Source organism: Anomaloglossus baeobatrachus, chromosome 3 (assembly GCF_048569485.1).
Source record: "Anomaloglossus baeobatrachus isolate aAnoBae1 chromosome 3, aAnoBae1.hap1, whole genome shotgun sequence".
Taxonomy (NCBI): Eukaryota; Metazoa; Chordata; class Amphibia; order Anura; family Aromobatidae; genus Anomaloglossus; species Anomaloglossus baeobatrachus.
In genome coordinates, this window is record NC_134355.1 from 263,453,440 (window position 1) to 263,480,043 (window position 26,604).

Sequence of the window (26,604 nt, forward strand, 5' to 3'; positions counted from 1 at the left end):
GTTTCTCTTTGTCTAATGGCCAGTGTGAACATGAGCTCACAAGCTCCATGTATACCATCTCATACTCCGGCTCACTTTTTTGTTTTTATGTAGTTTTTTTGTATTCAGTACAAATGGGGTGTGGCCCTCCCTCTTGGTGAGCTGGACATTTCATTCTGTGAATCCCCCTGACTGTGTGTGTCCTGTTGGGACCCGGTCGCTCTCAGCCCTTAACCACATTGAGGCCTATTTTAGACCCATGGTAAGGTTTTAATATTAGAGAGTGTAGGTACTATCCCAACTGGGTACACCTTGGCGTTGGTGGGATAGCTTTATGCTTTTTTTGATCAAAAACAGTGTTTACTAAGTACCCTATGTTTATATGCACTATGCTTTTATTTAGTTACAGCAGGGTATGTTTTCACAATTTTTCCCTTGGTTTCTCTTTGTCTAATGGCCAGTGTGAACATGAGCTCACAAGCTCCATGTATACCATCTCATACTCCGGCTCACTTTTTTGTTTTTATGTAGTTTTTTTGTATTCAGTACAAATGGGGTGTGGCCCTCCGTCTTGGTGAGCTGGACATTTCATTCTGTGAATCCCCCTGACTGTGTGTGTCCTGTTGGGACCCGGTCGCTCTCAGCCCTTAGCCACATTGAGGCCTATTTTAGACCCATGGTAAGGTTTTAATATTAGAGAGTGTAGGTACTATCCCAACTGGGTACACCTTGGCGTTGGTGGGATAGCTTTATGCTTTTTTTGATCAAAAACAGTGTTTACTAAGTACCCTATGTTTATATGCACTATGCTTTTATTTAGTTACAGCAGGGTATGTTTTCACAATTTTTCCCTTGGTTTCTCTTTGTCTAATGGCCAGTGTGAACATGAGCTCACAAGCTCCATGTATACCATCTCATACTCCGGCTCACTTTTTTGTTTTTATGTAGTTTTTTTGTATTCAGTACAAATGGGGTGTGGCCCTCCCTCTTGGTGAGCTGGACATTTCATTCTGTGAATCCCCCTGACTGTGTGTGTCCTGTTGGGACCCGGTCGCTCTCAGCCCTTAGCCACATTGAGGCCTATTTTAGACCCATGGTAAGGTTTTAATATTAGAGAGTGTAGGTACTATCCCAACTGGGTACACCTTAGCGTTGGTGGGATAGTGTCACGCTCCCCGGGTCCCCTGCGCTGCCCCCCGGCTCACCTGTCACGCTTCCCGGCTCCCCTGCCTCGCTTCCCGGTTCCTCGGTCCGGTCACCGCCGCTCCCCGCTCTCCAGCATCCATTGCCGGCGCGTCCCCGGCGTCCTGGTCCCCGCTCCCGGCGCCCGTCGGCTTCTCAGCCCCAGCCCGGCCCTGCTGCTTCCTCCTCTCAGCTTCCTGCCCTGGCTTCTGGCACTCGGGCCGCGCGCATGCGCATTAGGGCGCGCGCGCGGTCATTGACCCTTTCTTAAAGGGCCAGCGTCCATTAACAGGAAATGATGCAAACAGGTACAGGGTATAAAGGGGTTTAATGTCCAAGTGGGCGGGGCCTGATCTTTGTGTTTCTCAAGCTAGGAGTCAGGTCTCCTTGTGCTCCTGAGATACTCACCTCTCTCTCTTCCTAGAGCCGAGCCTGCCTCGCCATCCGGTCCTGCCGAATCCCGAACCCCGAACGCTGCCTATCTGCCATCCTGACAGTCCGTACCATCTCGGATCCCTGCGGTGACCCGTCATCTCGCTCCAAAGGTTCCGGACCCCGCCTGACATCTTCTCGGCTTCCGAACCTGAGCTCCGTCACCCGGACCACCATCAGTGACTCCGTTGTCCAAGGGACTTCACCGTTATACTCTTGTGCACGGACTGTTCTGCTGCCTATAGTGCTCCAGCTACCGGACCCCTTACCATCATCAAGGAGTTCGGTCCAGTGGATCCACCTCCTGGGTCTGCCCGTCCACCTGGCCCTAACAGATAGCTTTATGCTTTTTTTGATCAAAAACAGTGTTTACTAAGTACCCTATGTTTATATGCACTATGCTTTTATTTAGTTACAGCAGGGTATGTTTTCACAATTTTTCCCTTGGTTTCTCTTTGTCTAATGGCCAGTGTGAACATGAGCTCACAAGCTCCATGTATAGCATCTAATACTCCGGCTCACTTTTTTGTTTTTTTGGGGTTTTTTTAGACGTGGAGGAGGAAGCAGCCAGCTGGACGACCCGAGGCACGGTTAAAAATGGCAGCTGATGCTTCGGCGCAACTGGAACCACAGCAGGCTGCTTGCGGCTACGGCGGCACCAATTCGTAACACCAACTTCCAGCCAAAATAAGATGTCTACTTCTTTCCGTGGATAATCTGATATGATCCCTTTGTTTACGGACATGACCATCGCTACCAAATGTAGATGAGGCACCAAAAGAGCAGGTGCTTGAATGGATCTCAACTGCTTCAACAATGGCCTCTCCTCCACCTCAACTTCAATATCCAAAATACTCCATTCCACTGAGGTGTCACCCTAATTGCACTTGCTTCTTACCAGCTCTCAAGTCTCCACCCGCCCTGCTAAGTATGGTGGAACTGAGATGGTGGAGTCTGCAGAGCTGTTCAGTCACACTATAGCCTGGGAATCAGAGGTCTGCTCCAAAACTGCAGTGAGTCCAGACAAGGAAATGATCTGCACTGATGCCCAGAAGCTTTGTGAGTCAGATTCAGGCCCAGATAAAGAAGGTTCTGAGCATAATGTAGACCCTCATTCCCGAACTATAACTCCTCTTGATGGAGAAAATGAAGATCATGCTGATGAGAATCAGATACCTGATTGGAAGGCCAACTTTACTATTCAGTCAGGGCAGGAAGAGGTTGGTTCTGAGGAGTCAGGACGAGGGGAGTGAGGACACACAAGGTGATGATGAGGTTGGAGACCCCAATTACTGTCAACCCACAGTCAGCCAGTCGATGAGGTCAGCAGAGGAGGTGGAGGAGGATGCTCCTGACGACGAGGTTAGGTCGCGTCTTCCTGGACAGAGATGGAGTACTGGAAGCACATCAACAAGTGCATCCCCAGCCACAACTCTACCTCTGAGCAGAAGTCGTGATGGCTCTGCAGGTCGCATGGGCTGTAAGCCTTGCCTAGCCTGGGCTTTTTTTCACATCCAAAGGATCACCCAACTCATGTCATCTGTAAGATTTGTCACCAATCTGTATGTAGAGGCCAAAAACTCACTAGTTTGAGTACTTCGTCCATGAACCGTCACATGGATATGAAGTGATTGGGTGAGGGTGTATTGATGACCTTTTATCCACTGTGAATGCAAGATGCTTATTTGCCGTTCATTGTATGCATTGTTATTCACATATAAAAGGGTAAGAGTGTATAAATGACCTTTATTCACTGTAAATGCAAAATGCTTATTTACTGTCTATTGTTGCTGACCACCCACAATGGGCCGCTGTTTTGCATCTGCCTTTGACTGTTTGGTCACTATATCAACAGCAAAAGGGTCTTTGACTGTGGACTTAGAGACCGGAGGAGGTGCTGTATGTGAGCTGAAGGAAAAGCAAAAGGTGTGCGTAACAGAAAGGAGCCACCGCAGAAACACTTGTGGATTGTGAGGAGACTCGTGTTGGAGTTTTGTGAGGAGGACCGTAACGCGTGTGAGCAGCATCCTGTGCCGGAGACCGCCATTCTTCAGTTGCAGGCTATACTGATTATCGTGAGAGGATTGTCAAGTCTGTATTTATGACAGCTGGACACCACAGTACCAGGGTACGGTAGGCTGGGCCCAGCCAGGACTGCGTGCACGCAACACTTTGTTTTGGTAACAAAACACATATCTGTTCTGCTTAGGCCGACTATATAGACAATAAGACTTACTGCCTCTGCTCTGTCAGTTTGTCAGTGGGTTTACACACTGAAACTTTCTAGCGATCCCACCAGCGATCCCAACCTGGCCGGGATCTCTACAAAGTCTCTGGTGAGCTGTCAAACAGGCAAACCTGGCCAACGACGCAACAGCGATCCGGACCTGCAGAGCGACCTAGCTGGTTGTTGGGGACGTTTTAAAGCAGCTTTTTGAAAAGGAAGTCGCTGTAAAGTCCCCTTTACACACTGAAACTTTCTAGCGATGCATGCTGCACAGCGGGAAACAAAGGACCTAAGAATGGTCCTGAACGATTTGTAGCGATCACAACTTCACAGCAGGGGCCAGGTCGCTGATGTGTTTCACACACTGCAATGTCGCTGGGGAGGTCGCTGTAACGTCACAAAACTGGTGACGTTACAGCGATGTCGTTTGCGATGTTGCAGTGTGTAAAGCCACCTTTACAGTTAAAAGTCTAGAAGGACAGCGACACATGTTTGCATTGACTGTTGTTTTACAAGATTTCCAGGACTGTGTTGCTGAGCAGCGTGGTTTGCCTTACCACTTTTATCATCTGCCTTATCTGTGAGGCTTCAGCAAACAAGGGTATTCAGGGGGGTTAATGGGTTTTGTCTATGTTTAGGTAGATAAGTTGTAAGCTCTTGTGCTGCGCCACTGGTAGGTCGAGTTCGCGCACACACACACACACACAACACACACAATTACTCTTGCTACGCAGAGGGATTACCAGGTATTAGGTGACTGTTTTGACAGTCACTTGGTTAGGCAAAGGTTGGTGAGAAGGGGGTTTAAATCGCCATTATGAGTGGTGCAGCATAGGGGTGTAGGCTTTTGGACTTGTGAATAGATTGTTCTATTCTTTCTGTTTTATGCATGGTTGTTATTGTTTGAATTGGTAAAGTTAAAGAATTATTTATCAACCCAACTGCCTAGAGTCCTTTTCCTGGTGCGTGGTTTTGCTGTATACTGGGGAGCCCACCCTGTACATGACCTTAAATGAAACATAAGTCACAGTGGGAAGGTCACTGTGCTAGAATGCGGCCTAGCGTGGCGGTGCAACAAAAGTCTGCACCATCAAGTGCATCTGCATGCCCTTCATCCTCTGTGACTGTGGGGACAGCAGTCACATATGCTTTTGGACGCAGACCTTCTACCTTTTTACCTGCAACAGGCAGTGTGATTAGCAGGTCGTCAACTGAATTGGAAGTGGAAACAGCTACTAGTGTTGAGCTCTCTCAGACATCGAGAGCACCACCTTTGGATGAAGGCAACATTATATCTACGCCTGCACCTTCCTCAAAGATTGTCTGGACTACCTGCAGTTAAAAATAGTGTAGCAGAAATGGAGAGGTGGTGTAGAATGCAGAGGTGGTGTAGTTTTCTTGACAGCTGAGGTATGTCACTGACTTTCACAGACACTGATACTATGCCCCAAAGAATTGCCTTTCTTGCAGTAAAAATTGCGTAGCAGAAATGGAGAGGTGGTGTAGGATGCAGAGGTGGTGTAGAATTCAGAGGTGGTGTAGAATGCAGCGGTGGTGCAGCTTTCTTGTCAGCAGAGGAACGTCACTGACTATCCCAGATAATGATACTATGCCCCAAAGAATTGCCTGCACTTTTTGCAGTTAAAATTGCGTAGCAGAAATGGAAAGGTGGTGTAGAATGGAGAGGTGGTGTAGAATGAAGAGATGGTGTAGCTTTCTTGACAGCTGAGGTACGTCACTGACTTTCACAGACACTGATACTATGCCCCAAAGAATTGCCTGCACTTTTTGCAGTTAAAATTGCGTAGCAGAAATGTAGAGGTGGTGTAGAATGCAGAGGTGGTGTAGCTTTCTTGTCAGCTGAGGAACGTCACTGACTATCCCAGAAAATGATACTATGCCCCAAAGAATTGCCTGCACCTTTTGCAGTTAAAATTGCATAGCAGAAATATAGAGGTGGTGTAGAATGCAGAGGTGGTGTAGCTTTCTTGACAGCTGAGGTACGTCATGGACTTTCACAGACACTCATACTATGCCCCAAAGAATTGCCTGCACTTTTTGCAGTTAAAATTGTGCAGCAGAAATATAGAGAGGTGGTATAGAATGCAGAGGTGGTGTAGCTTTCTTGTCAGCAGAGGAACGTCACTGACTATCGCAGACAATGATACTATGCCCCAAAGAATTGCCTGCACTTTTTGCAGGTAAAATTGCATAGCAGAAACGGAGAGGTAGTGTAGAATGGAGAGGTGGTGTAGATTTCTTGACAGCTGAAGTACATCACTGACTTTCACAGACACTGATACTATGCCCCAAAGAATTGCGTGCACTTTTTGCAGTTAAAATTGCGTAGCAGAAATATAGAGGTGGTGTAGAATGCAGAGGTGGTGTAGAATGCAGGGGTGGTGTACCTTTCTTGACAGCTGAGATATGTCACTGACTTTCACAGACACTCATACTAAGCCCCAAAGAATTGCCTGCACTTTTTGAAGTTAAAATTGCATAGCAGAAATGGAGAGGTGGTGTAGAATGCAGAGGTGGTGTAGCTTTCTTGTCAGCAGAGGAACGTCACTGACTATCCCAGACAATGATACTATGCCCCAAAGGATTGCCTGCACTTTTTGCAGGTAAAATTGCGTAGCAGAAATGGAGAGGTGGTGTAGAATGGAGAGGTGGTGTGGCTTACTTGACAGCTGAGGTACGTCACTGACTTTCACAGACACTCATACTATGCCCCAAAGAATTGCCTGCACTTTTTGCAGTTAAAATTGCGTAGCAGAAATGTAGAGGTGGTGTAGAATGCAGAGGTGGTGTAGAATGCAGAGGTGGTGTAGCTTTCTTGCCAGCAGAGGAACGTCACTGACTATCCCAGACAATGATACTATGCCCCAAAGAATTGCGTGCACTTTTTGCAGTTAAAATTGCGTAGCAGAAATGTCGAGGTGATGTGGAGTGCCGAGGTGGTGTAGCTTTCTTGATAGCTGAGGTACGTCACTGACTTTCACAGATACTCATACTATGCCCCAAAGAATTGCCTGCACTTTTTGCAGTTAAAATTGCATAGCAGATATGTAGAGGTGATGTGGAATGCAGAGGTGGTGTAGCTTTCTTGAGAGCTGAGGTACGTCACTGACTATCTCAGACAATGATACTATGCCCCAAAGAATTGCCTGCACTTTTTCAGTTAAAATTGCGTAGCAGAAATGTAGAGGTGGTGTAGAACGCAGGGGTGGTGTAGCTTTCTTGTCAACAGAGGAGCATTACTGACTATCGCAGACAATGATACTATGACCCAAGGAATTGCCTGAGCTGATTTAGACAGACGCTGTGAAAAACCCTTTCACAGCGCTGGCACAGACCTGCCTAGCAAAAATGGCTATGAACTGCTCTAATCTAGCTCTGAAAAGGGCTGAAATTAAAACTAGTCTCTACTCCTCAAACCGATATCTCGATTGCACTTTATAGCACCTACAGCAGCAGCAGTGGGAGCGGTGACTGTCACACACCCGCAGCACTGAGATAATGGCAGCGATGGGGAAAATGGCAGGGTCCTATAGGGCAAGGACATGTGACATGCACAGCCAATGAAACATGTCCTTGCTTGTCTGGCAAAAATCCACTTTGCTGTGTGTGTTTCTGTGATTGGCTGACAGCCTGGCTCGCCCCACTGTATTCGTGGTTAGGAAAAAAAAATTGCGATTGCCATTCTTTCAGCACTCAGCAGCACTGATCTAAACCCCGTCCCCCCCGCACACTATATGCTGAATTTTGATATCATTAGTAACAGTGACTGACAGTATTACAGTGAAAAGCCAGCTAGTAACTAGCTACGCTTTTGGTGATAAAACCGTTATCGAACGGTAACTCGAAAGGTTGAACGTGAAGCAAATCGTTTGAGTTCGTCGAACGACTCGAACACCTCCCAAAACAACTCAAATTTGAAATTGGTGAACGGTTCGCTTTGAACACTGCTCATCTCTAATTATTACACATAACTTAATCTACGAACATCTATGGTTTGTTATCTGGTGAAAAATTAATGTCAATAACACCTTTAGAAACATATTTACTAAGAAAATGTGTGACATGTTCAAAAATTATTGCACACGCTCTATATAATAAAGGAATTAAAACAAATCAATTTGCTAATAAATCATTGAGATTTTTTATTTTAAATTTATCAGTTTTGAATTGGACATTCTCATTTTACATCTCAGAGATAACAAGTTAAAAGGATTAACAAATGATGAGCTCACTAAGTAATTATTCTATAAAGTCACAGAATAAGGCAATACTCATTAACAGATCTGCAGTGTACTGTACATACCAGTAAGTAAACAAGGATTAAGAAGGTCAATTAATGCTGCACAGCTGGAAATCCATAATAGAGAAACACTAGCAAAATCATTTAAAATAACGCAATAACAGGTAGGGAGGGGTACATAAAAAAAAATCAAGGACACAGTGTACACCATCATTTAATTATTACGCTGACTAGAAATGTCCTTCATTTCATTTCTTCATTTCCGAAAGGAATTATTCAAGCTTATTTGATTTGATATAAGAACAAATTAGCAATTTTTCTTACAAGAAATTAGGTTCACCTTTTATTAACATTAGTTAAGAATCATTTTATAAAAATAAAAGCTAAAATACAGTAAATAAAGTGAGAGATAGAAAGACAGGAAAAAGAAAACAACAAAGCAGCACTAATCCATCAAATCCTGTCCACGATCTACACATCCAATTGCGATCTGACCACAAAATCTCAAGTAATAAACGCTCAGACCCTTTCACCCTGGGCAATTTTCCATTTTAAATTTTTTGTTTTTTCTTCCCCTTTTTCCAAGAGCCATTACTTTTTATTTTTTTTTAGTCAATATAGCCATATGAGGGCTTAATTTTACCATATAATGTACTGGAAAAAAGGAAACATTTCCAACTGTGTTGAAATTGCGGAAAAAAAAGAGCAAGGTTTTATTTTTTTTTATTTATTTTTTGCTTAATATGTTCACCATATAGTAAAAATTACCTGGCAATATGATTTTCTTTCAGTATGAGTGCACAGATACCAAAGATGTACCGTATATACTAAGTATAAGCTGAGTTTTTCAGCTCATTTTTTTATGCTGAAAATGCCCTCTCGGCTTGTACTCGAGTGAGGTTTCCACAAAAAAATATTCTCACCTGTGCTCCTGTCCTGCGGAGTCCTGTTATCTGCTTCTTGTGGACCGTAGGCACATAGACCCTTCCATTTTCGCATCCGGTGAACAGGGCTGCCGCTGCCCTCTGTCGTCATTGCTATACTGCCTATGAATGCATTGCGGCTGCAAAGCATTAAACTGCTGTAAAGCGATGACGGCAGATGGCAGCAGCAGCTCTGATCACTGGAAGCACTCATGAATGGGTTTATGTGCTTGCAGTCCGCAAGAAGCATCCTTCGATGACCACGTCCTGTGCATGGTGCAGCGGCTGCAGTAGGCGCCTTACTGCAGTTGAATGCTTTACATCACAGCAAATCATTCAAGTGAAGTAAAGTGCTGACGACAAGAGCGGTGGCACCGTGCACCAGCTGCGATCATCGAGGGGGTCTATGTGGTTGCGGTCTATAAGAAGCAGATAAGAGGACACTGCAGGAATGGGGGAAAGGTGAGAATAATCTTTTTGTGTGTATGTGAACAACAGCATAAAAAAGGACAAGAAGGGGACCAGAATGAGGACGTTACTAAAGGATGGGCACATTACTACTGGACAGAAGGATGGTGCATATTACTACAGGATGGGTCCCAAGGATGGGCACATTACTAAAAGAGGGACAATGATGTAGCACTTTACTATAGGATGGGGCACAAGGATGGCACATTACTACAGGATGGGCACAAGGATGGGCACATTACTACAACGGGGGTACAAAGATGAGGCACATCACTATAGGGCACAAGCATAGTCACATTACTACAAGGGGGTACATGGATGGGCACATTACATTTTATTGGTATCTATGTTTATTTTTTAAATTTACCAGTAGCTGCTGCATTTCCCACCCTAGACTTATACATGAGTCAATAAATCTTACCAGTTTTTTGTGGTTAGATTAGGGGCCTATACTCGGCTTGGCTTATAGTTGAGTATATACTGTAAATATTTTATTATTTAAGTGTAGCGCCCCTGAAGTCATCAGGGAGCTACAAAGTACTGCATACCCACCAGGATTCAGGGCCTACCCTCAGGGACCCAGAAGACCAGTGCCGTTAACAACAAAAACATTCCCGTTAATCCCTGTTTCCCCACATTCCCATAGACTAATACCAGGCTAGGGTTGGACCCATGGATGGCCACTTAGAGGTGGAGCCAATCCAGTCCACTAGATGACCAGGTGGGAGGGGCAGACAGCGGACAGTCAGACAGTCAGTCTGCAGGAGTCAGTGACAGAGATAGGAAGAGAGCAGATGCACTGACAGGAGTGAGACAGTGACCTGAGGGCCCAGGCAGTTGGTTGCCGGTGGAGTACGGTGGAGTACCGATGGGGTACAGAATCCTAGGTCAGGCAAACACTCCAAGCAGACCTGATAAAATCTGCACAGTGAGGGGACCATCAGGGACCTTGAAGTTAGGGACACCATAGTAATGGGAGAAATGGGGAACAGGTCCAAAAACTCAGACTCCACAGGGTTCACACTACCGTCATACAGACTACCGTTAAGAGACTACCAGGAGGGGACCCCTAGCCGCTACAAGCCACGGGACCCACCAACCAAAGAGAGGTGCAGAGGAAAGAAGCCACCAGGTCACTAAACTGGCACTGGGACTAAGGGGACCTGCGTTCAGCACCAGCCTTCCTCGGGTGACCAGTTTCCACCTTGCTGTGAGTAAAGGAACCAGTTACACTGCAAACTCTTGTGTGGCCTACCTTCTTTCAACACCCATCTACATCACCTATCTTCTGGTGACTGGCCCTGCTTGTGGAGGGCCTAATATTCAGGCTGCCATTAACACTAGCCCCAGTAGTGAGAACTGTGCAGCAGTGGCTCCATCCACATAGCCGCAACACGCAAGTGGCGTCACGTGATAAACTTTCATTTAATTCCCCTGTAAATATACCCCTTTTAAAAACCACCCAGGGCACAGGACCAGACAACAGCCACCAAGTGACATTTCCCCAGTTATTCACCGCCTGGGACCGAGTACCCCATAACCCTGTGCGACACATAAGAGTGAAACAAAATTCAGAAATGTATGACTAAAACAAAAATGTCCTTATGTCACAATTTTTTGTGACCCATATCGATTTCATTTTTTAAGATCTGGGCTGTATGATGGCTTATTTTTTGAGCCCTGACCTGATACCATTTTGGAGTAGATATATTTTTATATCCTCTTAGTGCATTTTTTTTTTCAATACTGTGGGGATCAAAAAACTTAATTCTGGCTTTTTTATTTTTTATCTTCTTACGCCTTTTACGAGTTGGATAAAATTCATATACATTTTGATAGATCAGACATTTATGAAAGCAGCAATACCAAATATGAAGAACAACCAAAAATAGTTCCAATATTAAGGTGGAGATAATAAGGGATTCATGCATAAACAAAACAAACCATTATTGAAATATTAAAATCATGGCATAATATTGAAAAACGAGGAACACCACTACTACCTGGATGGAAAATTAGCGCAACCACACTAAGATAATGATCATATATTTAACAATAAATATTTCCAATACATAAGATTTACATTTCACCAGCATATATACACACCCTGACAAAGGTTCTGTCGCTTATCCATGTTATGTAAATAAAATCTTATAACCTGACTTTAAATTCATCCATTGGTTTCATAAATTACTCTTTTGAAAGCTGCCCCCCCCCAATTTTGGTTTAGGTTATGAAAATAAAGTTGCTGCAAAGCTGAAATATTGATCCTTTAATGAACACAGAAAGGTCAGATTTTGGCAAGACAAAAGTTTTGTCGCCCACAGAAAGTAATATGAAATTCAAAGAAATAATTAACTTCTAATACAAAGATTTATTGCATAACATTGGTGAATGAAGTTGTGGTGCTATTAGAGCCATATTTAATATTTTGTGTGACTTCCATGAGTTTGAAGGGCTGCATCCATGCGGTTCAACAATGATGCATACAATTTATTGATGAAGTCATCAGGAATAGCAAAGAATGCAGTCTTACATGCCTCCCAGAGTTCATCTAGATTCTTTGGTTTTGTCTTCCCAGCTTCCTCTTTCATCCTACCCCAAACATGCTCAATGATGTTCATGTCTGGTGAACGAACTGGCCAGACCTTGAACACCTTGATTTTCTTTGCCAGGAGGAACTTTGTTGTAGAGATGGATGTATGAGATGGAGCACCAACCTGCTGCAGAATTTGACCCCTTTTATGATTGGGAATGTCAGAGGTAGCTAATACTTCTTGATATTTTAGGCTATTGATATTGCCTTCCACCTTGCAAATGTTTTGCACACCCCCATACTGAATGTAACCACAGACCATGATCTTTCCACCACCAAACTGAACTGTTTTCTGGGTGTATTTTGGATCCATACGGGCTCCAGTAGGTCTCCTGCAGTATTTTCTAAGCAAAGAAACCTGCGGCACATTTTTACATTAAAGTGTAGGACCAACCACAATGATGTATAAAGGTGTTGGACCCAAACCTACTTCAATGGATATAAGGAAAAGGAGGAACAACGGAGTTTTAAAGGTGCAAAAGTTAAAATACAATTATTATTGTGATGCCCTGGCCTACCAGGTCGTCACAGGATATTGTGCAATTTGCCCTTCTGCATGATATCCATCTCCTCCTTGGTTACGGGTCCCTGACCTTTGGTGTTGCTAAAAACAAGCTAATCAAAACCCTAGGAACACTCTGCACCACACCCACCAGACACACCAGTGGACAGCCTGAAGGGAATAGGGCTGGCCACTTGGGGGGTTGGTTAAGGGGAGGTCAGGAGTGTTGGGAGATAGTTAATTGTGGAGTGACTCTCAAGAGGAGAGGTCACAGAGTAGTGAGTGGAGCGGTGACTCTGAAGGAGAGAGGTGACTCTCAAGTGGAGAGGTCAGGAGCTGGGCTCCTCATGTACTAGGTGGCAGATGTTGGTCTAGGCCTGGTAGGAGCTGGACCCCGGTCATAGGAGATTGTGACAAGGGGCACGGACTGTCGAGGAGGACAGCCGACGGCCTTGTGCTATCACCGGGCAGGGGCCAGGGCATGACGTCGTACGTGAACCCCAGGCAAGGAAGTAGCTTCAGGCGTCCTGGTAATTCACCCAACGAGGACAGAGCCTTCAAGATCCGTTCTCCACCCGCTCCAAAATCTGAGTACTAGCACAATAAGGGGGATAGGACTTTCCCACTGCCTAGTCCAGAAAATCCCAAGCGTGAACTCTGAGAGCAAGCTCACTCCATTAGCCATACGGGTGAGCGGGACCCGTTTAGTTCTAAGCTAAATGAACTAATTACAGAAAAATGTAACAAGGTCAAGGTCACTGCCTAACAAGCAACACCAATGGGTACGGGATCCAAGCGTGCTCCCTCCCTGCTGCAGTGGCATCAAGAACTTTGGTTTACCACAGTTGTCAGCATCAGCGTTATTGGACTGAGTAAGTACGCAATTAACCCTTACCGGCCCGACGACACCTCCCCGACACCATCACCGAGTTCCAGGGCATCCCCCCTACCTGTGGAATGGTTAAACGCCTGGCTGCCCACACCATCGCCACCGGGTACTCCCAGCCGCAGCTGTGGTACTTTACCCTTACCACACATCACAGGTGGCGTCACGAGCTTTCCACACCGTCCCCTGTGCATACACTCCCTTTATTTGAGTGGCCGTACGACCCCCCCGGGTCCAGACGCCCCTCAATTTGGATCTGAGCAGCCCGGCTGCTGATGCGGGGTCGGCACACCTCGAATTTCCTGTTGTCACGAACAGGATCCAAGAAGGACCCACTCACCTGGGTGACATACGCCTTGAAGTCGAAAACCGCGAGTCAAAATTCCTCTTCCCGCCAATTCCGCCATTTTCTGCCATCTTTTCACGCCAAAACGCCATCTTCCCCGTGAAAGTGCACGAAGCAGAAGCCCCGCCCTTCGACCTGCATGTTAGGCCGGAACCGGAAGTTCCCAGAGGGCCACAGCGTGCGAAAGAGTGCTGATTGAAAACCAAAGGGCGTGCCGGAATGTAACAACAGCGGAAGTGAAGTAGGGACACCAGGACTCTGCCACAACGTTCCTGGACAATGCAGAGAAAAGATGGCGGAGCGAGACTGGTCACCAGAACATGGTGTTCCCGGGACCGCGACATAGATAGAGGAACAGACACAGCAGATGTGCAGAAGAATGCGGACGCAGTTCTTGTTCATCCTAAACCACACGAGGGAAGAGATGAGGAGCCTGGCGATGGCGGTGCGAGCCCGTGAGATTGAGATCCGACGTGAAGAGACGGTAAGCGGTTAACCAGTCCCTATCGATTGCCCAAATCCGGCCACAGTGGCTGAGGGATCCGTACTGCCCCACTCGCGGTGAGCCCTACACTGTCACCTACTCCGTCCTCGGCAGACGCCGAACTGCCCACACCAATGCCTGCAGCAGAACCTTCAGTGTCTTCAAATGAAGCTCCAGCTGCAGAAACCACGGTGCTGTCCCTCATCCCCGTCATTACAGCGGTCATTCAGGCCCCGGCCAGACCAGACCCAGCCGCATCACTGGGGCCATCCTCAGAGGCGGAGCACCCAGACCCTGCAACCCTGGCTACGGAGCAGTCGGTCTTTTTACCTGCAGATACGGAAGTGGAACCTAAAGATCCACCAGTTCCACTGTCGCGCGGCATCCCGACTGCTGTTGGGGCCGCAAGAGTCCACATCAAACCAGAACAATTTAGGGAGCTGATGCCAGATGCTGACGCCCCCTACTGGGAACGACATCACCAACGATTACAAACTAAAATCACCACGCGAAACCAGCGACAACTGACACCAGCGATGGCAATTCCAGACCAGCGTCTGCGGGAGATCGTTAGCCGTAAATAGAGGGAGAAACAAAATCTGAGGAAAGCCACCTTTCGGGTTAGAGGGCCGCAACGAAGGGGCCTAGTGTGGCGCTTCAACCCTGAGAAGGGGTGGGGTTTCCTCTGGGAAGCAAGTCTCCCTGATGAGGTGTTTGTGGCTCGAAGGAATGTCGAACAGCATCTCCCAAAGGATCATCCGGGCCGAAATCTGGAGCCAGGGGAGGTGGTCGCTTACACACGGCAGTGGAGCGAGCGGGGCTGGTGTGCCCTCGATGTGAAATGGCTTGCTGTGGTGAATGAGCAAGTTGTGCCAGCTGCCACGGTCGACAACCAGCCTCCCAGTGAGCGGTATCAGTAGTTTGAAAATTTAAATGCCAGTAGTTTAACTATGCCATAGAACTGTTAGGTATCAGTGTTTTTGTTTGTTATTTTCCACAGTTTGTTATTTTTCATATAGAATTGTTAGTAAATAAATGCTTAACCCCTTCACGACCATGGACGGATATATCCATCATGGAGCGTGTCCCGTTAAGCCCTGCCCCCTGCAGCGGGCAGGCGACATTGATCGGCACATATATCAGCTGTTTTCAATCACATTCCACCCGTAACATTAACCCCTTACATCTCGCTGCCAAAGTCTGGCAGTGAGATGTATATACGCGCGGTGAAGATTTTCACTTACCGCCGCCCCCACCGGAAGTCACGTGAGTGATTACGTGACTTTCAGTGATTTCCATGGTAGCACAGGGTCATGTGATGACGCCTGCAGCTATGAGGTTTCACTTTCGTTTTCACCCGGCCCGGAGGCCAGGGAAGCAGGAAGTGACCGTATCTGCTGTTTACAGCTGTGTAGCTGTGATCAGCAGATAGATAAGAGCGATCGGATTGCTGATCGCTATAGCCCCCTAGGGGGACTAGTAAACAAAAAATAATAAAAAAGGTTTAAAAAATAAAAAAACACCTAAAAGTTCAAATCACCCTCCTTTCCCCCATTGAAAATTAAAGGGTTAAAAAATAAATAAATATACACATATTTGGTATCGCCGCGTTCAGAAATGCCCGATCCATCAAAATACAAAATCAATTAATCTTATTGGTAAATGGCGTAGTGGCAAAAAAATTCCAAACGCCAAAATTACGTTTTATGGTCGCCGCAAGTTTTACGCAAAATGCAATACCAGGCGATCAAAACGTAGCATCTGCACAAAAATGGTACCATTAGAAACGTCAGCTGGAGACACAAAAAATAAGCTGTCACTGAGCCATAGATCCCAAAAAATGAGAACTCTACGGGTTTCGAAATATGGCGCAAAACGTACGCCACTTTTATTGGACAAGCTTTTGAATTTTTTTACCCCCTTAGATACAAGTAAACCTATACATGTTTGATGTCTACAAACTCGCACCAACCTCAGGCATCATACCCACACATCGGTTTTACCATATAGTGAACACAGTGAATAAAACATCCCAAAAACTATTGTGCCATCACACTTTTTTTGCAGTTTTTCCACACTTGGAATTTTTCGCTGTTTTCCAGTACACCATATGGTAAAACTTATGGTTTCATTTAAAAGTACAACTTGTCCCGCAAAACAAAAGCCCTCATATGGCAAGGTTGACGGAAAAATAAAAAAGTTACAGCTCTCGGAAGAAGGGGAGCAAAAAATAAAAACGCAAAAACGGAAAGTGCCCCGAGGCTGAAGGGGTTAATTAACCAGTTTTAATGAGCAGAGCGAAAATAACCAGATTTGCTAGAAAATTGCTAAAAGGTGTACACCCGGTACATGGACTCCATTACGTTGTTATATATAAGTAAACAAGGACCACAGTCACAGAACTGGCGTGACCAACACGAACTCGTGTTTTGTATATAGTTGCACCTAATGTGCCCATCAGAGTCATCTAAAACCTTAACCTGGTCATGGACCCACCATAGGTTTCCAGGGGTTCAGGTTGTTTGGGTGGCGGATTAACGGGATTCGGGACATTGGGACTGGACTGTTGGGGTTAGACGCTGCAACGGAGCAGGTTGAGTCTCCGCTACCATTGAAACCGGTAGCGTCCCATCGTTGTGAAGATGAACTCATAAAATGTTTAGTAGCATTTAAGAAAAGTGCCTCCCCTTTGTGGAATGAAAATGTTGATAAAAATATTAACCCCTTTTTCTACCTTTTCCACAGTTTTGAAAAAATAAATAAATAAATAAACTTCTGTTGTCATGTAGCTCGGGGATGAGCTACATTTAACCATGGGGGAACGTGACAACCTGGCCTATCAGGTCATCACAGGATACTGTGCAATCTGCCCTTCTGCATGATATCCATCTCCTCCTTGGTTACAGATCTCTGACCTTTGGTGCTGCTAAGAACAAGCAAATCAAAACCCTGGGAAAACTGTGCACCACACCCACCAGACACACCAGTGGACAGCCTGAATTGAATAGGGCTGGCCACTTGGGGGGTTGGTTAAGGGGAGGTCAGGAGTGTTGGGAGATAGTTATTTGTGGAGTGACTCTCAAGAGGAGAGGTCACAGAGTAGTGAGTGGAGCGGTGACTCTCAAGGGGAGAGGTGACTCTCAAGTGGAGAGGTCAGGAGCTGGGCTCCTCGTTTACTAGGTGGCTCCTTGTAGGAGCTGGACCCCGGTCACAGGGGATTGTGACAAGGGGCACGGACTGTCGACGAGGACAACCGGCGGCCTTGTGCCATCACTGGGCAGGAGCCAGGGCACAACGAGATACGTGGACCCAAGGCCAGGAAGTTGCTTCAGGGATCCTGGTAATTAACCCGATGAGGACAGAGCCTTCAAGATCCGTTTTCCACCTGCTCCAAAATCGGGATACTAGCACAACAAGGGGGATAGGACTTTCCCACTGCCTAGTCCATAAAACCCCAAGCGTGAACTCTGAGAGCAAGCTCACTCCGCTAGCCATACGGGTGAGCGGGACCTGTTTAGTTCTAAGCTAAAAGGGACCAACTACCGAAAGATGTGCCAAGGTTAAGGTCACTGGCTAACAAGCAACATCAACGGGCATGGGATCCAGGCGTGCTCCCTCCCTGCTGCAGTGGCATCAAGAACTTGAACCATGGTTTACCATGGTTGTCAGCATCAGCGTTATTGGACTGAGTGAGTACGCAATTAACGTTTCCCAGCCCGACGGCGCCTCCCTGACACCATTACTGAGTCCCGGGGCTGCCCACACCATTGTTACCGAGTACTCTCAGCCGCAGCGGTGGTACTTTACCCTTACCACACACCACAGGGGGCGTCACAAACTTTCCACACCATCCCCTGTACATCCACCCTATTTATTCGAGTTTCTGCATGACACCCAGGTCCGGACGTCCCTCGAGCCACCGCAGATCAGGATACGAGCAGCCCGGCTGCTGACGCGGGGGCGGCACATTATTATGGCATATATTTTTAAGAAATATTACACAATAAAGTGCAATTTGAACATGATACGACAATTTGTTGATATACAGATCAAATGTGCAGAAGTATAGAAGTACAGTGGGTAGGCAAGGAGTAGTGGCTGGATATACACCCTATCCTGGCACAACCTGTATAAAAAAAGGTCCCCGGGTTTAAGGGCACACTGGCATTGAATACCGGGAGGGGGTTGGAGGCAGCAGGATTATTACCTAAAGCGCCAGTACACACAGCTTGCCGGTGGAAGAGGAGCTCTGCGTGGAGGACCCTGCAGTATTTGCGGCGGCTGTGGTGTAATTCAACTGAAGATGCATAAGAGAAATCCACCTTCTGCCACTTTTCCAGCATTCATCTGTTTAGTAGACTGTGGGACTTGGCAAATGCCACACAGTTTTTTAATTGCCTTTTGTTTCGTGCTGGCTTCTGGGCACTGATTCGACCATGGAGGCTACTTCGAGACAGAATCCTACAAACTGTTCTAGTTCACACAGGTTAGTAGAGTAAGACCCTGCCTCACCTTACAGGTGCGCTGGAGAAAAAAAACATTACAATAGAAATAAGAGAACTCCGTCACACTACCCCAATTATGAAAAGAGACAAAGTTCTTGCAGTCCAAAAAAATTTTTTATTGGTGTATAAATCAAAAAGAAATTAGTCAATACAAATCATGATGTTTCGACCTACTCGGCCTTCATCTGACCGGACTATTAGCAATATCAGGATTTCTCATGGCACCAAATATATAGGATGTATACAGTCACTATATCCTATGTGCTTCTTAATGGTATGACTCAATAGTGTCCAATATGTGTCCAGGACTTATTCTGCAGGTAACCGGCACAGTGGGTTCTATACGCTGCTAGTGCAACCAGTCATTGTACGGAGGACGACCTGCCTTTTTACTATAGGCCATTGATGCCGCCCCATGGTTGCAAATGAACCATAATTTCTGAGATGGCCTTTTTTGGACTTGAAACCATTGAATTTCCCCTGATGAACCCCTAATTAAATGTATAGGGGGGAAACGCGTCGGGTTACTTCGCTGGATGGACCCGGCAGAAAAGTCATCCCTGCTGGGATTTGCTGTTATTATTGTCTAGGCCTAGCTTGGTTATTTATTACATATATTAAAGGGAACCTGTCACCATTTTTTTGGCTATAAGAGCCCGGGCCGCAGTGAGAACATAAAAAACACTTTATAATACTTACGTAGGAGGTGGCGCTGCGGTGGATTTGGGTCACGGAGGCATCTCCGTTCCCCGGTGCCGCCTCTTTCGGCCATCTTTGTCCTCTTTCTGAAGACTGTGTGTATGACGCGTCTACGTCATACACACTCACCGGTCCAGCGCAGGCGCACTACAATCAAAGTGAGCCTGCTCAGGACCTGAATGCCGGCGAATGTGGATGACGTCGGACGCGTCATGTACCGCGACTTCAGAAGAAGGAGGGCGAAGATGGCCGAAAGAGGCGGCGCCGGCACCAGACAATGGAGAAGCCTCCGTGACCCAACTCCACCGCAGCACGACCGTTACGTAAGTATTATAACGTGTTTTTTATGTTCTCACAGCGGCCTGGGCTCTTATATACAGCATGTTAGAGAGGGGAGCCAGCACGATCTGAAAATGGCATGCATCATATAAAAAGTGCAAATTCACAGATTTATTCCAACTGTACTGTAATATAAATGAGATTTTTAGCAAATAATTGATCAATTCTTTGAGCCACCCCTGCCAACGTCACGGCAAATCTCAATAGGGGGGTCCTACTCTATATTCTGTATTTCATGTGCCATGCGGCCTCATAGATAAAGTTAAAAGCAGAACCATAATGGAGCACACATACCTTTAACCTGTATATATAACCGCTTCTATGTTGCAAAAGAGGCAATTGTGGATAGAGGCCAGCCCAGGTCCCAGCATGTGGAGCAAGCTCTACACATACCAGGACTATATCAGAACTGACCCTCCCAGTGCCAGAGAGCAACCATTGATAAAGGCGGACCAGATCCAAGTATGGTGCTTAATTAGCAATGCCTGTGGAAAGGGTGACGCAAATGAATGTGTACAGCTACCAACAGGAGGAATACATTGCAAACCAAGATCAGGCGTGCATAGCATGGTGGTGACCAGCCACCAGACATTTGTAGCATAACTACAACCAAACAGAGAGAGAGGGGAGCCAGCACGATCTGAAAATGGCATGCATCATATAAAAAGTGCAAATTCACAGATTTATTCCAACTGTACTGTAATATAAATGAGATGAAATACAGAATATAGAGTAGGACCCCCCCTATTGAGATTTGCCGTGACGTTGGCAGGGGTGGCTCAAAAAATTGATCAATTATTTGCTAAAAATCTCATTTTTTTTTTTATAGTACAGTTGGAATAAATCTGTGAATTTTCACTTTTTATATGATGCATGCCAATTTCAGATCGTGCTGGCTCCTTTTTTCCTCTGTTTTGACCGTAGTTATGCTACAATTCTGGTGACTGACCATCACTATGCCATGCACGCCTGATTTTGGTTTGCAATGTATTCCTCCTGTTGGTAGCTGTTCAGATTCAGTTACCTCACCCCTTTCCACAGGCAATGTTAATTAAGCACCATTCTTGGATCTGGTCCGCCTTTATCAATGGTTGCTGTTTGGCACTGGGAGGATCAGTTGTGATATAGTCCTGGTATGTGTAGAGCTTGCTCCACATGCTGGGACCTGGGCTGGTCTCTATCCACAAGTGCCTTTTTTGCAACATGGAAGCGGCTATATACAGGTTACAGGTATGTGTGCTCCATTATGGTTCTGCTTTTAACTTTATCTAGGAGGCCGCATGGCACATGAAATACAGAATATAGAGTAGGACCCCCCTATTGAGATTTGCCGTGACGTTGGCAGGGGTGGCTCAAAAAATTGATCAATTATTTGCTAAAAATCTCATTTTTTTTATTATAGTACAGTTGGAATAAATCTGTGAATTTTCACTTTTTATATGATGCATGCCATTTTCAGATCGTGCTGGCTCCTTTTTTCCTTTTTTCCTATACAGCATGTTAGAATACTGTATATAAGAGCCGGGTGGTGGTGGCCGCAGCCTATAGTCAAAAAAAGTGGTGACAGGTTTCCTTTAACCTTGCTTTTTTTCATGGCTGTGGAGATTGAATGGTCTGTTCAGCTGGGTTATGGTTGTTATATTTATGGTAACCACAGTGAATTGATCATATTGACCTGAGACGTTTGGCACTACCTAACCCTTCTTGGTGGTGGGTGATTTCCTGGCAACTGGCGGGTTGTAGGAATAGAACAGGGTGAGGCAACGAGGAGTGGGGGGTACCCAAAACTTTATAGAGCACCACGGCTGGTAGGTAGGTAATAGGGAGGGATAGCATCCCCCCACTAGTACTACTACCCTAAATATCAACTATTATAGTTGATCTATTAACTCTAAGTAAGATACCATCACTCATCTCACTAATCATCTCTACCCTATTTCGCACTCACCCCACTTGACCGGTCTGTACCGAGTGGACATTTGAGAAGCTATATAGCTTTATATAACTACTATTTTAATATTGAATATTTAATAAAAAATATTTTAGGAGTTTTTCTTTTTGGTCCTTTTAATGTTATGGGAGACATGCTGGTGTAAGGAAGGGAATGACACCCTGGGAAAAATAGTGGCGGGTGGGGAACAAGTACAAAGGGCCGGCTGCTATGTCTTTAAAAATTATGAGTGATAGCCTGCTGCTGGCCATCTAACAAATGAGTGAGGGCACCCTGCTGGCCCTCTTAAAATTATGAGTGACGGCCGGCTGCTTGCCCTCTAACAGTTGATTGAGTCTGGCCTGTTGGTCTTTTAAAAATTATGAGTGTCACATGATGACAGATCTGTTGGAGAAGGAGGAGAAAAATAAAAATACATGAACCATATACCCTTTTTAGGATTTGAAGGGGTGAAAATTAATGCACTTAAAAAAGAATATTGGCTTTATGTTCCATTGCTTTCATCTTCTGGGGTTGAGAAGTTGGGGTGAATCCAAGCATTGTTCATTTTGAAAACAGTCAGCCTGTTAGCATTTTCAGTTGACAGGAGTATGCACATATGAATTATTATGCCCCCTGGTAGCAATAAAAACCTACAATGTCAAATTAAGCCTAGTGGAGGGAGCTGTTAATGCATCCTGCAAGACAGATTTGGCTCTAGTCTGTGGCGAATAAAATTATGAGTAAAAGCTGCCTGATGGCCCTGGAAAAATGTAAAAATTTGACGTGATGGTCGCATGATTACCCTGTTGATATGGTGGAGGAGAAGAAGAGGACAAGAAATATAGTAAATCATGAACCATATACCATACCATTTTCTCAGTGGAAAGTGGGGCATGGGAATACACCAGAAAAAAAAAACATTTGAATTGGCTTTATGTTCCGTTTATGTCATCCACTGGGATTGAGAAGTCGGGACCAGTCAGGGCCTTTATCATTTTGAGAACAGTCAGCCTACTATCAGCATTGTCATTTGACAGTGTTATGTTAGGGGATGGTGGCTTGGAGAGAAGATGGAAAAAATAAAATTCTAAGCGCAACCCAGGGTCCACCGTGGTATGGATGGATATAGTTGCTAACAACACAGAGAGATGGACGGACAACGACAGACTTAAAAAAAACCCTGGGTTTAAATTAGAAGGGTGCAAAATGGTTAGCATTATTAGCACACTTATACTTTAGAAAGCAAATGTGAGGTCAAGGCAACCACACCACGGTTGAGAATGAAGCGCCAATTAGCAAACTGAAGTACAGAGGAAGGAAAGCCACAAAACACACACCTGTGCTAATTCATCTGCTACAAATAATAAGGTTCAGGCCAACAGCTAGGTTAACCTGTGCTGCCGTATAATAAAGTAAGGTTACGACCGCACTTTGCGTTTTTACCTGCGTTTCCGCAGCGTTTTGAGCAGCAGCGTTTTTGTGCCAAAACGCATGCGTTTTGGTTTTCCAGCAAACTCTATGGAAAAAGAAGAAATCCTGACCGCACTTTGCGTTTTTAAAAGCAGCGTTTAATTTGCATATTTTGTGTCAAAAACCATGCGTTCAAAGCAGCATGTCAATTGTTTTTGCCTTTTCTGCAGTGTTTTAACATCACTATATCCTATGACAATTGTCAAACCGCATGTTTCATTGCAATATCTGCGTTTATAATGCGTTTATAACGATTTTTATCTGCGTTTTTGCCATAAAAAACGCAGTTGTAGGAGGGACTTAACCAAAGCAGAAAGTCATCCCCTACATCACATCCTTTTGGAAATAAATGCTGACATGGCCATGCATTGTGTTCTGCTACTAATTTCAGCATTATAACTTTGGACATCCTTTCACATTTGTTTCTCTAAAATGGCTTGGTTCCAACACATGAAAATCGACGTCGGAAAATTGATTGCTATGGTAAATAATTTTATTTTTATTTATTCTATCTGTTATAAAAATAATAATGTTGAGTATAATATTTTTCTAAAAATATCATTTGAAAGTGTTAAATGTCGACATTATAATGGTTAATATATTTGAGAATAAATTGTACACGTTTAAATTTTAAATAAATCAACATTTAATGTTTCCCTAACATGTACCTTAGAAAATGATATAATATTGGCTAGTGTAATACACGTTATCACATAATTATAAATATACTTTTACAAATTAAATATTAAACCTAAAAACATTTAAAAATTATGTATATTGTCTAAACAGGTAGAAACCATGCCATGCCTCTGGGATCCATCATCACCAGAATATATGATGAAAGGCAAAAGGGATGACTGTTGGGGAACAATATGTAGTCAATTATTTCAACAATGGCATGAGGCAGATGCCGCCTTACAACATAAAATTGGTATTTTTTTTTTAAATTCTCTCTATTATATTTTATTATTTTTTGATCTATTTAATACTAAAAAATTAATTTTCTCATTTTTGAAATAGAGCTTGATGTACGAAAAAGATGGAGATCTGTGAAAGACAGATTTAATAAGATACGTAGTGAGGGTATGAAAAGTGGAAGTTCTCCAAAAAAAACCCAACCTTATATATTATGAGGATCTTAAATGTTTGTGCACAAGCCGCAAATTAAGACAGTAAGTTTTTATTTTGAAAAAAATTGTATTAATTTTACATTATTTTTATATGAAATGCAATAATTTAACCTTTTATATTTCTTTTAATCTTAATCACCTTAAATAAAAAGAACTTCTGGGAACTTAAGACCGAGCTGTTGGTGATAGACAAGGGCCAGAAAACCAAACTGAACAAGACCAGGAGGCCCCATCTGGCAGTAATCTGCAAAATACATCAGAACTTGATGAAGATTTGGAAATTTTAAACAGACCAGAAACATCATCAACAACAATATCTAAGCAAAATCCTGCCCCTTCTAGCTATATTAAACCAAAAAATAAGAAAAAAAAATAAGAAAAAATTTTGGAGGATGATGAAATTTCAAATGAAACATTGAAAATATTAAAAACATCAACAGAGGATGATGAAATTGACCATTTCGGCCTGAGTATGGCAGGTAGATTGCGAAAAATTGGTGATGTTAAAAAAAAGGAATAAATGCATGACAGCCATTTGTGGCTTGATAACCTGTTATGAGGAAGAGGATATGTTTCCTTCCAGTGGAGCAATACTCAATAATTTTGAAAAATTGTTTGATGATTTCAAAAACCCACCAAGAGATAAGCCAACTGAATCCATACCAAAAAACCCATTGATCATACCTCAACAATATTCAGAATATCTTCTTCCCTGTAATCCTTCTTATACACAACAATATTATAAAAAACCATTAACCACAGAAATTCAACAAAATCAACATTTAAATGTTCCTCCTCCACAAAATCAAAATGTAAGGCCACGTTAGCAACCGCATGGCTTTTTCACCAGAAATTATATTCTGATCAATAATGTTGTGTTGTGTGTAAAATTAAAATATTAATATAAATTTGAAACATAAACAATATGAACATATTATTTTTTTAGGTATGGTTTTGAATTTGTATGTTTAAATTATGTGTTTTGATTGTAAAAATACATAATCTCAAATAAAATGTAGTTTCTGATGATAGACATTCATTTTGTTGTTCTTTTGGTTAAATAATTCAATTTTTCAAATAAAAACTTGATGACTTAGTAATTATCATTGTTTAAGGAAATGACATCAGAAGAAATTAACATAAACAGAACAGGAAAGACAGACATCTTTGTGTTTGAAATTCTGAACTTTATTTAACATGCCATTAACTTGAGAAGGGCTTCTTTGTAGCCAAAAACGCATGTAAAAAGCACAAAAAACGCACCTGAAACGCGCTATAAACGCATGCGTTTTTAGCGCTAAAAAATGGACAAAGCAATTTTGCAAAAACAAAGACCATTAAAACGCGCAGAAAAAACTGCAGCTACACCAAAGCAAAGTGCTGTCACCGCCTTAAAGGTAAAAGATAGCAGTTTGCTTAACCAGCGCTGTTATACAGTTAGAGATGAGGCAGACCCTAAGATAACAGTGGTTTCACCAGCACTGTCACTGCCATTAAATAAGAAAAAAGCTAGCAACAGTTCACTTAGCCAGCACATTTACTAGTGATAGGAAGGGGAGTATAGCAGTAATCAGTATGCTTTACCAGCGCTGACACTATAATTATTAGGTAGCAGATTAGTAACAAAACCTGGCTAAAAGACCCTCTCACTGCAAGGCAAGTGAAGACTGAGTGCCGACCTGGTATCCACAGCGCCCCTATAACAGTTAAACACTGCCTAGCCTCTGCTCTAATCAGTGTGACTGACATCTACAAGCAGGCAACAGCCAATCGGGGATAACACGTCATGCACATGCACAGTGGCCAAAAAGTCAGACTTAAAAAAAAGACATGACCCGTGCATGTGCACACGCACACTTTCCTCCCTTAGGGGTGCTTCACACACAGCGAGATCGCTGCTGAGATCGCTGCTGAGTCACGTTTTTTGTGACCTCATTAGCGATCTTGCTGTGTGTGACACTGAGCAGCGATCTGGCCCCTGCTGTGAGATCGCTGCTTGTTACACACAGCCCTGGTTCATTTTTTTATTGTTGCTCTCCCGCTGATAAGCACACATCGCTGTGTGTGACAGCGAGAGAGCAACAATCCTGAATGTGCAGGGAGCAGTAGCCGGCGTCTGACAGCCTGCGGTAAGCTGTAACCAGGGTAAACATCGGGTAACCAAGGTGGCTACCCGATATTTACCTTTGTAACCAGCCTCCACCGCTCTCCCACTGCCAGTGCCGGCTCCTGCTCTCTGCAC